The 12653-nt window shown below is 40.6% G+C and overlaps 1 protein-coding gene across 4 annotated transcripts in view; it reads left to right on the top strand.

The window, feature by feature from the left end:
- Positions 1 to 4113: 4113 nt before the first annotated feature.
- The window catches only part of DNAJC13 (DnaJ heat shock protein family (Hsp40) member C13), a 127970-nt gene continuing 119430 nt past the window's right edge, over positions 4114 to 12653 (top strand). For 3 of the 4 annotated variants that reach the window (XM_027872102.1, XM_027872100.1, XM_027872103.1), the window contains exons 1-2: positions 4136 to 4186; positions 6918 to 6961. The gene's annotated coding sequence lies outside the window, so the exon portion shown is untranslated. Of the gene's footprint in view, positions 4187 to 6917; positions 6962 to 12653 lie in introns of all 4 variants that reach the window. The other variant, XM_027872101.1, reaches the window with a different exon arrangement.

Genomic DNA, 12653 nt, shown 5'->3' with positions numbered 1-12653 from the left:
AGGAGATGAAACTTGTTGCAAGTTAACACAGGAGCCATTAGGAAGTTACAGTAATGCAGGAAGGGGTGCTGGCATAGGGCCTCCCAAGAGCTCTGTTCTGCAGTGAGAGTATCATATTTGCATAACTAATGTTTCTTCAGCTTCCTTCCTCTCTTCCTTCTCCTCTCCCCCCAACCCTCCCTCCTCTAGGAACTGCTGTTTCCTCACAGGCTGCATATGGCGCAGGGAAAGAAGGGCTGGTTCAAGGACAAACCAGACCAGCATTTTTTTTTTTTCTGAATGAAACAGGCAAAAATAGACACGAAAGAATTTGAACAACTAAGGGATAGCTCGAGGCAAAGGAGAACAATCTATAACCCTGTTGCTTTAGTACTATTATTCATAATACCCTCCAGGAAAACTAAAATCTAAGTCCCATGTTCTGACTATGTTCTGAAGGAGCTCCAAAAGACAGAAGTCACAGTATCAGAAACAATTTACATAAACATAGACCTCAAATTCTGCAAACACTGAGGAGGAAGAATATACTACTGTTATTTTCATCACTTTTATATTCTTCAATAGCTCTATCATCTCATCAACACAGTTATTCCCTTCAGGGGCAGCTAGGTGTCAAAGTGGATAGAATGCCAGGCCTGCTGGTCAGTAGGACCTGAGTTTAAATCCTCAGTCAGATACTAGCTGTATGACCCTGGGCAAGTCACTTCACCCTGTTTGCCTCAGTTTCCTCATCTGTAAAATGAGCTGGAGAAGGAAATGGCAAAACACTCCAGTATCTTTGCCAAGAAAACCCCAAATGAGGTCACAAAGTCACAAAGACTGAGCAACAATTCTACTCATTCTACATGGCTTTTGTTTCAGTAACAGGATCATAGTGTTAAATCTGGAAGGGCTATTAGATCTAGTCTATCCCCTTCATTTTACAGATAAAGAAACTGAGCTCAAGAGAGGATAGCCAGGATTCTTTGACTCCAAATAGAGCATTCTCTTCCTTGTACCTGGCTGTATACCTATAAATCCTCTGTAAGGAGTCTGAGAGTCTCAGGCTCTATTTCATAAAGAAATGTTCTAAATGAGTCCTGCAATCTACAGCGGGAAACAACTCATAAAAGTCAGTAAAACTGGCATTGTCCTCACTCTTTAAGGAGGAATGACATTTAGTAGGGGAGATGGTTGGAGCAGACACCCATTTTTTAAAATTTTTAAATTTTTTTTTTGCTTTTTGGTGAGGCAATCAGGGTTAAGTGACTTGCCCAGGGTCACATAGCTAATAAGTGTCAAGTGTCTGAAGCCACATTTGAACTCAGGTCCTCCTGACTCCAGGGCTGGTGCTCTATCCACTGTGCCACCTAGATGCCCCAGACACCCATTTTGAGGGAAGAGAAAATCCCCAAGCATCAGATCAGGTTTGATGGTAGAAATCTCAGATATGGCAGCAGGGCCAGGTGATATTGAATAGAAGAAGCATAGCTTTAGTAAGAGTTAAGAACTTGAATTTAAGGTGCTTCCTCTGTAACTGACTTCTTGAAAACCATAGCCCAGCAATCTGAAAGGCTAGCTTTGATCTTGGCTGAATCTGACCCAATTCAACAGTATTTATTAATTTATTAATTCACCTACTATATGCATGGAACTGCATGAGGTAATAGAATTAAATGAAATAAATAAATCTTTCCTTCAACAAGCCTACGTTCTTCTAAAGTATTTAGTTTACTTCATGTCAAAATTGTTCTAATTCACTGTGATATTGCTTCCTTCATGTTATTCTGAGATTATGCCACGAATTCCATTTAAATTAAAATTAATTAAGCACCTATTATGTATACTGCACTGAGGATGATGACATAGTTCTGTAAAGGAAAGAGAAGACTTGGGGAGTGAGTGTGGTACACTGGAAAGACAACTGGATCTGAAGCCAGAATGATCCATCACAATTTTTAATTCCTTTGACTAACCTGTTGCAGTACAAGAGAAAGAATGCTGAAATGTTAAGTAGAGGACCTGGGTTCAAGTACTGCCTATAAAGAATTACCTGTGGAACCGTCATTAAGTTAATTAACCTCTCTGGGCCTCAGTTCCTCACTTGTGAAATGAAGGAGTTGCCGTATGATACATGGAAGAGAGGACCGAGTCAGAGGACCTGGATTCAAATTCTACCTCTAACACTTTCTACCTGTGCAACCTTGGGGCAAATCTCTCAACCTCCCTCAGTCTCGGATTCTTTATCTATAAAATGAAACGGTTGAACTACCCCAGGTTTCTTCCAGTTTTAGCTCTGAGTCTATGTACATAAATAACTGTAATGATAATTCAAATTTATAAAGCCTCATAGTTTAAAAAGCACTTTGCATATAATTATCAAGTTCGAGAATACTAATCAGATTACTGATAAAAAGTTCAATATCTGAAATGCAAAAAAAAAAACCCCACAACCCAACAACCCAATCCACTTGATTTTTACAAAATGTATATTGTAAGCTTCATTTTTGTTGCTCTGAGTATGTGGATATTCATGGCCAGAGCTTTAAAAAGAATTGGCTGAACAGTACTGGGTCACGTCAAACGTATGACAGTTTAGTCAGACAGAAAGGAAAATATCTTAGTCAATATACTGGAACCAGCCGTAGACTGGAAATCTGAGGACCTGAGTTCCAAGACCAGTTCTGTTATTTATTAAAATCCTTCCAACTTCTGAATTTTATCATCCACTCTGCGTAGAATGTTAAAGCCTACTTATCGAAAACTTCTTGTTCCTGAACTACCCTAACCACTTGACCTAAAGGCTTACAACTTGTGTTCACTGTAGAGTGGTAAGAAAATCTGGGTCCTTACCCAAGCAGTCTTCTGATGGCTGTATTAGGATTCTTTATCCCACAGTCAATCAGGCAGGGTTGACCTTTCTCAAGTTCCACCAGAAGCAGCCCTGAATTTTACACCTATTCCTTTCCCTTTGGTAAGCTGGGTGGCTAAGCCGAAGCTAGAACACTAGGCGTGGAGGTAGAACGACCCGAGTTCAAATCCTGCTTTAGACACTAGTTGTATCACCCTTGGCAAATGACTTCACCTCAGCCCGTTTCCTCCTCTGTGAAATGTGGGAATTGGACTGGACGGCCTCTAAGTTCCCTTCCCACTCTGGACCTGTGACCCCATTACTCTCTCAAAGCATTCCTGGCCGCCACCCCCCCCAAACTTGCTCAAGATTCGACACTAGCCCCAACTCCAGGCTCGGTGAGACCCCGCGGCCTGAGGCCCTCCCTGTGCTCTTTGACACTAAACTAGGAGAGAGACTCGTGCTTAACTTATTTCTGTTTCTGCCGGTGTGAGGGACCCCGTTACAACACCCAACATTTCCCCAGCGATTCTTTCAGTAAGCCCTCCTCCCAGTTCGGGGAAGGCAGGGGCGTGTCGGCCCACGTGCTGCCTGAGACACTTCGGGTCTCTCCTGCCCCGCCCCCGCCTAAACTCCACGCACGCGCTCTCCTGGGCCACGTGCTCCCCGGACTGACTCGCCCCTTTCCCTTTTCCGTCTTCTGCCCTGCCCACTCCTCGGCCCTACGCATGCGCTCTCGGAGGAGGGGCGAGTCGCCCCTCGTGCGGGCTGGACTCTGACTCTTCCCCCTTCCCTTCCTTCTCTTGTCCCACCCCCGCCTCAGCCCCCACGCATGCGCCCTCAGAGGCGGTGCTGACAAGCTGTTGGTTATGGGTGGGATCCGGGCCGGGAAGGGGCGGAGGAATGGGTGGGAGAAGGCGTGTAGGGGGCGGGATTGGAGCGTCTTGGCTCAGATCTAGGGTTGGCCTGAGGCGCTGAACCCGGGAGGAGGGGAAGGCGGGTGGTGTAGAAATCAGCTGACGGGGTCTCGTGACAGCCTCGGGCGGCGGCCACGCAGGCGCGGTGAGCGCGGTCGCCCGTAGCCGAAGCGAAGATGGCGGCCTCCAGAGCGAGCCTCTGAGAGGCAGCGGGAGAAGGAGGCGGAGGGGGCGGAGAGCGCGGCGGCCGCAGCAGTCCCCCGGCGGCTGGGAGCAGGAAGTGGCGAGGGGGCTGGGCCAGGCTGGGCCGGGGAGCCAAGCGGGCGCCTCAGCCACCCTGTGGGTGCGGCGGCGGGAGCCAGGCGGCGGCAGCAGGAGGCGCCCGGCCGGGCAAGCGAAGAGCGCGAAGCGAGGAGCGCCTCTCCGGTGCCCTGCCCAGGTAAAGCCGCCCCTTCCCTGCCGTCCGGCTGCGGGGCCCCAGGGCGCGGCCTCCCCCTCCGCCCAGGTCCCCGCCTCCCGCCTGGGAGCCGCGAGCGGGGCCGCGGGGCGTCCCCTGGCCGGACCCCGCTTCCGAGCGTCCCCCGGCGCTGGCAGCCTCCCTCGGGCTCCTGCAGCGGGCGGGCTGCAGCTGCTTCGGCTGAGCGACTTTCACTGTCAAAGGGTCTTAGTTGGGAGAGGGAAGATTAGATTCTGACTGCAGCAGCTGTTTAAGATCGTTCTTGCCCTGCTACCAAAGCTGGGATGGGAAGTTATCCTTTCACTCCGCATCCCCTCTCCCTACTTACTCTAGGGTCGGACCACAGAGCCCCCAGGTGCATCCTCTCTGTTTCCTTTATAAGTTTTTTATTTAAGTCTTTTTGTTAAAAAAAAAAAAGTGTGGTAATCTCCAGCAAGGTTTTGTCCGAGGTATTAAAAAAAATAAGTTTGGTGGTCTTTACTGTAATCCTCCATTCAGTTGCCTGGAGACAATTCTTTCTCAGTACTTGCCCGGTTTATGCTAGAGTTTGGTGGTCTTTGCTTTAATTCTCCGAACCTACTCTCTTCGTGCTAAAAAACTTTTTGGGAAATTAATGCAGCATATATACATTGTAAAAACCAGTAAAGAGTTTCAAGCGTTTTTTCAGGAGTTTCGTATTTTGTATTTTCATCTTTTGTGCTTTCTCCCTTTTTTGATTAGACTAGTTTGCATATTTATAGTCTGTTTCAGAAAGCTGGTTTTAGGTACACATCATGAAAATGTGAATCACATTCATAAATAGAAAGCAGTGTAATTGGAGTAATAAAGCCTCATAGGACAAGTTCTCGTCATTACATCTTTAGCAGTTAATCTGTAGTTGAAAATCCATTCCTTGTTTGATTCTCATGCTCAGCATATATAAACTAGCTTTGTGCTTTCAAAAGATTTAGAATAACAAAATAGGAATCAAAACATAATCTAAGCTTAATATGCTTTTAAAGTCATAATGGAAGGTAGATAAGTATAGCACATTGCCAATAAACGTCTCAGGTTCTGGTTTAATGTTGGAAATTAAGCATTTTATAAGTATTAAATGGAAAACAGGAAATAAAGGGTAGTTAAAGAGAGGAAAAGGAGAGCAGGAGGAGGGCAGAGAAATAGCAGTGGAGAGGAAGGCAGCAATATACTCAGAGACATCTAGTCCAGTTCCTGGAAATTAGTGCCTTCCTGATTTGAACAGGGTAAAATAGCAAATATTTCTCCATGAGCAGAGATTTTAAATGTAAGAGTAATTCTTAATCATACCAACTTGAAATTGTGAAAATCACCTCAAGTCTGTGATAGTGAAAACTGCTTTCATGTTATTGATTTTAAAGAATAATCATTTTGTGAGCCTAAAAGCCCCTGAAAACATAAAGTTGAGTCAGTTTTTCGGGTTGAAGATAAGCTTAATTCCTCAACTTCTCAAATGGGATAGTACAATTGACTCCTGCAGAGAGGTGTAGTCCCTCACTAACTTTGGCAAAAAACGGATAACTGAAATTCAAAGCTGTTAAAAATAAAGTACTTGGGTTTTCTCCTTCCTTTGAAACCAGTAACCACCACCCCCAGTTGCTAAAAATAGATTGAATTATTGCTTTAGGTCTTCACTTATTATTATCCCTGCCCTCCTGAGGGCAAATATTGTGTGCAAACCTTCAGTACTAAAGAGTACTAAGAATCAGTTGTACACTGGATTTTGACTAGAAAGGCCTGGGTTTGAGTTCTGATTCCTCCACCTTATTGCCTTATGGGACCTTAGTAAGTTGCTCTGGGCCGTAGTTTTCTCATCTGTAAAATGAACCTGGACTATCTTTTTTACATTGAAATTCTGTAAACTAAAGTGGGCAGCCAGTGGAGAGAAGCAACAGCAAAAAGTTTGTACCTGCTTGTTCTGTTTTCCCCAAGTGTTGGTTGTAATGGTTGAAAGTGGCCAAAGGAATCTTATTTTGAGACTGAACTTGTAGTCCTAGGACCTAGATGAAACTACACTCAGTTGTGCTGATGACCAGCTGAGTGAACTCCCCTAAGTTACAACCTGTGTGAGGCTATCTTCCACGTTCTTAGAGTATTGAACTTAATGGTTTGTAAGGCCTCTTCCATCTCTAAAACTATGATGCTGTGATTTAAATTACAATGGCAATCTTTTAAGGCTGTTTAACAAACATTGTTGTGGCCCACTTTGACTTAGTTACACTTACCTGTCTTTACCATGAAGAGTATACTTTGTAACATGATACTTTGCTAGGGGTACTAACTTAAACACGCCCTTGAATGCTTTCAGGAATCTGTGTACTTGAGCCAACCCATACATTTTGTAGCTGTGCATCAAAGCATACACTAGTAGTACTGTATTGACTTGAAACTAAAAAGCTCAATTGGTTTGGTCCCTGGGTGTGTTAAGACTATTTTTCTTCATGTGTGTGCCATGACTGCAATTGGTCAGGAAGAGTTTAGGGAAGGCAAAACCAAGCCCCCAAAATATTTTGAAGTAATTATTTTAACTCTTTCTGTCTATAAGTTTAAGGTTGTTAATATGTTTTATTTTAGGGCAGTTTTTTTTTCTTTCCATTTTTGTCTTATCATTTGAAGCAGCAAAAACAAATCCTTATCCTTGGCCTTCCGTTCTATTACTCTTCCCTAAGGAGTGCTTATTTGTTTGTTTAATTTCTAGGCATGATACAAGGTCTCTTTGGGGTGCTTGTCGTTCTCTAACAGGTAGGCTTCCCCCTTCCTTGGTTATTTTTAATTGCCGATTTAATTGAAAAGGTTGAATTTCCCTTTAAGGATGTGTATCAGAAAGTCAGACCAAAAGCTAATATTTTGTTGCTATCTTAAAGTATGGAAAGAGGAAACAGTAACAATAAACTTTTTAATTGTGAAAGGAACAATGTTTAGAGATGCTTAGAGTAAAACATTATTGTACCTGATAACCTTGTGAAATTTCATGCCTTGTATTTACATGTTAGCCAGGAGAACAGTGATAGGTTAAAATACAACCCCCAAAAAATAAATTTTGCCCATTGAAACAAAGTGTCTTAAGTCCATCTATCTATCCATCTCTTTAGCTCTCCCTCTTTCCTCTCTCGTCTCCTTCCCCCCCCTTCTTCATTTCTCCCTTCTCATAAGTAAGGCTAATCTTTATTAGATCCTTGAAAGTAAACTTGCAGTTTGTATATAAGGTTAAAGAGCATGCTAATCTAGTACACTGTGTGCTTGCTTCAAACCTGTTGTGTTCTGAAGATAAAATGACAAAGACACTTTTGGAGAAAGCTTCAGTGACTTACAAATTGAATGTTTTTATATATGGTTAGGACCTCTTATTTTATAGGATAGCTTAAATGGATTGATTTCAAATTCATGAGAGATGAGTGTTAAAGGCATTTTTAGAGTTCAGAAATATTAGCACCATGAAGTGATGAGTAATTGTTGGAAAGTAAAAACTCAATGAAGAGGAACTTTAACTATGAAATTCATCGGCAATGGGTGCCTGATAGTGCCTGGACCTTGATCTTATTATTAGAGGGAGCTGCCTTATGAGGAAACTCCTACCAGTGCATGGTTGCTCTGAGCTCCGAGAGCTATATGTGTCATTGGCAAGACTTGAACACAGATCTTCTGTCTTCAGTCTTGGCTTTCTATCCATTATGCTATGCTTCTCATCCCCAGATAAAGAGGGGTAACTCTCTGATGTGGCATATACTTGTCATTTTTTGTATTTATATTCCTTACTGCTTTGAGTCTGGAGTCACTTTAACATTTCTGATGCATGGCCACAAATCACCATTTCCATTTGAAATGGGATTGATAAAAAGGAGATCTCAAATTCTGTGGACACCACAGTGGTATGATTTGTTGTGTTTTGCAAGCTATAAAGAGAATTTTCCTGAAAGTCTAAGCAAAAGCTATAGGCAAGCACTTCACAAAGGTAATGTGCTACAACCTGATGGTTGTTTGTAGTATAGATGTAAGCTAAAAATTTTATGAGGTTGCTAACTTTCTTTTGTTCATTTATTTCATTCTTTCAAAAATAAAAGTAGCTAAAGGGAGACCAGAATAGCAGTTGGTGATATAATTTTAAGACCTCATTACAGATTCACTGAATTTTAGGGTCGTAAGGGACCTCTCTAGTCATCTCCTTCAGTTCACATCTGAAAGGACTCTACTTAAAGCCTTTGAAAGAGCAGGAGCCTGTGACACTTCCCAAGGTATCCCATTCGTTCTACTTTGGGATCATGCTAATTGCTATGGAGTTTTTCTTGATATCAGGTCTAAATTTATTTGTGAGCATTTTTCACCATTTCTCCTGATTCTTCCCTGAGAGTCAAATAGTCTAATCCCTGTTTCACATTTCTTACACTTGACTTCTCATCAGGTACTCTGCAATCCAGTCATACTGACCTCCTTGTTCCTAGCACAAAACACTCCATGTCCCAACTCTAGGCATTTTCATTTCTAGGCTGTCCCCCAAACCAAGATTTCCCGTCTCTCCTCATCTCTGCCTCCTGGCTTCCATGGCTTTCTACAAGTCTCTGTTAAAATCCTACCTTCTGCAAGAAACCTTTCCCAGTCATTTTTAATGCTAGTGCCTTTTCCCCAAGATAATCTCCAGTTCATCATTTGTGCGTCTTGTCCGACTCTCCGTGACCCCATTTGGGATTTTCTTGGCAAAGGTGCTGGAGTGGTTTGCTGTTTTCTTTTCCAGCTCATTTTACAGATGAGGAAACTAAGGCACACTGTGTTAAGTGACTTGCCTGGGACCACATGGCTAGTAGGTATCTGAGGCCAGATTTGATCCAGAAAGATGAGTTTTCCTGACTCCAGTACCTGTACTCTATCCTTTTTGTCACCTGACTGCCCTGTGTTTGTACATAGTTGTTTACATGTTGTCTGTCCCCCATTAGACTGTGAACTTCTTGAGAGCAGGGACTATTGAATCCCCCACTGCTTGGCACAGTGGCTGGCAAATGGTAAATGCTAAATAAATGCTTCTTGACTTACATGAGAGTCATTCAGATATTTCGAAAACATGTCATTCCCTCCTAAGTCTTTACTAGTCTAAACGTCCCCAGTCTTTTAACTAATCCATGTATTGGATTAAAAAACCTTTCATCATTCTGCTTGCCCTCCTCTGGACACGCACCCTCTTATCATGGTCCTTAAACATAGCACGGAAAGGTGAACCTGATATTCCAGGTATAGCCTGAGTAGAGTACAATGGGACTATCATCCTGTCAACAAAGGCAGCCTATGTGGCAGATAGTGTTGTATAGCTTGTATAGAATGCATGGTTCTTACTTTCATGAAAAATGGATTGGTCAGATGCAGTATTTGAGGATGATTAATAATGTGCTTATACTGATAATAGTTAAAGACTTAAGTGGTCCTAAATCCATTCCTAAAGAAGAGCATAGGTCTTGTTGATTTGTTCTCATGACAATTTTAGTTTCTTGCATTGTAGGGTAACATTTGGGAACATATGAACTCTGAATTAAATTGTAAGATTTTAAAGTGGTTCTGGATAGTCACTTTAATTTCTTTAGAAGCAACTTCTTTTTATAGTTAAGTTAAAGATTACAAGTTAAGAAGTCAAATTAAAAATAAAGCAGTGGGTTAAAGTTCTCATGGCAGCATTTCATGTAGACAGGGCAAACAGCCTAATTTGTATTATTTTTAACCTGTATAAAAATTGACTATGTTGCTAACCACTTAACATTTATTATATTTATTGAGACAAAGAATGTCATTTTTGTTCCTAACGAACAAAACTAATTCTTGAGCTTTTTAAAGACTTAAAAACCTCTTGGGGTTTTATGACAGTATAATCTTTTAAACGTAGTTGATTTTTCATAATTTAGACTTCTGTTCCTTCAAAACATAAAGTTTCTTTCCTAATAAAACATTTGGGAATGTAATTTCAATGAAAATTTTTGTTTGTTTGTTTGTTTTGTTTTGGTTTTTTTAGGCAATTGGGGTTAAGTGACTTGCCCAGCTAGTGTCAAGTGTTTGGTCTGAGGTCGGATTTGAACTCAGGTCCTCCTGACTTCAGGGCCAGTGCTCTATCCACTGCGCCACCTAGCTGCCCCCCAAAATATTTTTAAAGTGTAATTGTAACAAAAGACTGGGGAAACTTAAATATAATAGGTATGTTTTTTTCATCTGGAGTTACCTCATTTGTGGTGTGTGTATGTGTGCCTGTGTTTTGGAGTGGAAAAGTAGAGAAATTTAGTTTTGTTTGAATACTTAAAAGTTGTTAATGAGGATAAACCTTGAATTTTAGATCTTTTAAAAGAATCATGCTTTAAAAAAAGATACTGTCATTTTCCATTAGATTACTGTTATCTCAATGTAGGAGTCACAAGGTACTTGACTGACTCTTAATTATTATGAAAATTACTTCCATATGCAGAATATAAGCTTAAAAAAAGACAAATAGTCTTGATTAAATCTGCCTCTTTCATTTACCAGGATATTTCAGTATAACCTGGACAATTTCAGAAGCCATGATGGAAGCAGAATAAGGGGAGTATACATTAAATTAGGTAATTTGGATCTGGGGGATTAAATCAGGCTCGTATAATGATTACTTCTTGTTTGAAATCTTGCAAACTAAAATTAAATGGAAAAAGCATCAAGAGTGAATTGACAGATGATAAATTGGGACTATTTGGGGAAATGTTCATCCTAATGATAGGACCTAATGAGATTTTTTTTTTTTAAATTATGAATGAAGTTTTCCTTATTGTAGGCTTCTTCTCAGGAAATACTCATTTATCCTTTTTAAGTGCTTATGTGATCACCACTGTGAAAGCTTTGTAAATCAGTAACACTGCATTTAATCCTGAATTAATTAGTGATAAATGGAAGGAAGATAGATGGAACACTGAGCAAGTCGGTGAATGAGACAGCTAGTACAAATGTTTAGTAAACCAAATGACAAACATCTAGATTCCAAAATACTAAATTATCTTCATGTACTCCTCCCAGCACAGTGCTCTCCGTGTAGTTTGCATTTGATATGTTTATTGAATTGAATGGAATTTAAATCAAGGACTGGAGAGTGAAAAAATAAAATGCTATATTTGTAACTTTACAAAGGAGTGGTTGAAAGGGTGTATCACTACTTCATAAAAATAGAAAGAAAGCAATTTCACCAAATTGAGGCATTTAATTATGCTATGATAATTAGAAGATGAAATTGAGATTTTTAAATGTGCTACATTATTAGTCCCCAAGCTGTATCCAGTGTATGTTAGTCTTCCTGGCTGCCTGTCTTTCTGGACAGTAAAATATCACTATGTGGGACCACAGCTCTGGATACATGACCTGATGGTCTTTGGACTTGTGACCTCTGGCTGTGAGTTGACGGGTATGTTCCAAGGATCATTGCAGAAGTTTTCTTTCATTCCTTTGGCTTTTGTTTGGTTCTTCAGCTCTTCATGCCTTTTATTGTCATGGATGGGAATATTTCATGAGACTCCAAAGGAGGTAGAGCAGCCCCATCTAGATTTCTACCTTATTTTCCCTGCATTTTTTACTTCAGCATGGTTCAGTTTTGTAAGTCACGGCACTATATATCAGTGCCAAGTGACAACCTTAAGGAGTTAATGCTGTTTTCAGAGCAAAAAGCTGTCATCATGATGTGAAATGACTTTTAAGAAAAGCAGTTTGGAGTTCTGCTTAGAATAAATAGGTAGGGTACTTGAATATATTTTGACAAAGTGAAAGATGTATATCAGCAAGTGGTTTATTTAATCTATTCTTTTATATTGAGATGTGTGTGATTTTTTTTTCATTCTTGACTTCATTGGATTATAATTATCCTACAGTGGGTGTGTGTGTGTGTGTGTGTGTGTGTGTGTGTATGTATTATATGGGGCCAATATGGACTATGATAATCTACCTGAGGACCAGCTTAATTAATTCATTTTGGAGAGGCTACAGGGTGTCCAGTTTTTTGGCTGCTGCACCTCCTGAAGGCTGAAGGGGCTACAAAGAAATGACCTCCTTGAAGTATTGAAGTAGTCTTGATCAATAAAAAACATTGAAGTACCTTTTGCCATTAATAGAGCTGTTTGGAGCACTAATACTGTAAATGCGTTTAAAGGACAAAACAAAAATTCTAATGCTATCCTTCCAGTTAAAACTCAGTATCATAGAATATTTCAGCCTTTTGATATATTCTGTTGATAAATAGAAATACTCTTTAAAAACAACTAAATTAATCCACAATTCCACTTACTAACTAGTGATAACGATATTTCAAGTATTCAGTACTTGAAATAATCACCTTCTGGTGATAACAGTACTTGAAAGATTCTAAATTGATCAAATGTTGTAATATATCCTCCTGAAAAATAGAAGAAAATCAAATAGAAATATTTAAAATGTACCTTTTAGAGTAAAAATA

This window comes from Vombatus ursinus, unplaced genomic scaffold (assembly GCF_900497805.2).
Source record: "Vombatus ursinus unplaced genomic scaffold, bare-nosed wombat genome assembly UNPS02014799.1, whole genome shotgun sequence".
NCBI classification, from domain to species: domain Eukaryota; kingdom Metazoa; phylum Chordata; class Mammalia; order Diprotodontia; family Vombatidae; genus Vombatus; species Vombatus ursinus.
Note: the sequence above shows the minus strand (reverse complement) of the source record. Positions and strands in the feature narration are given on the sequence as shown.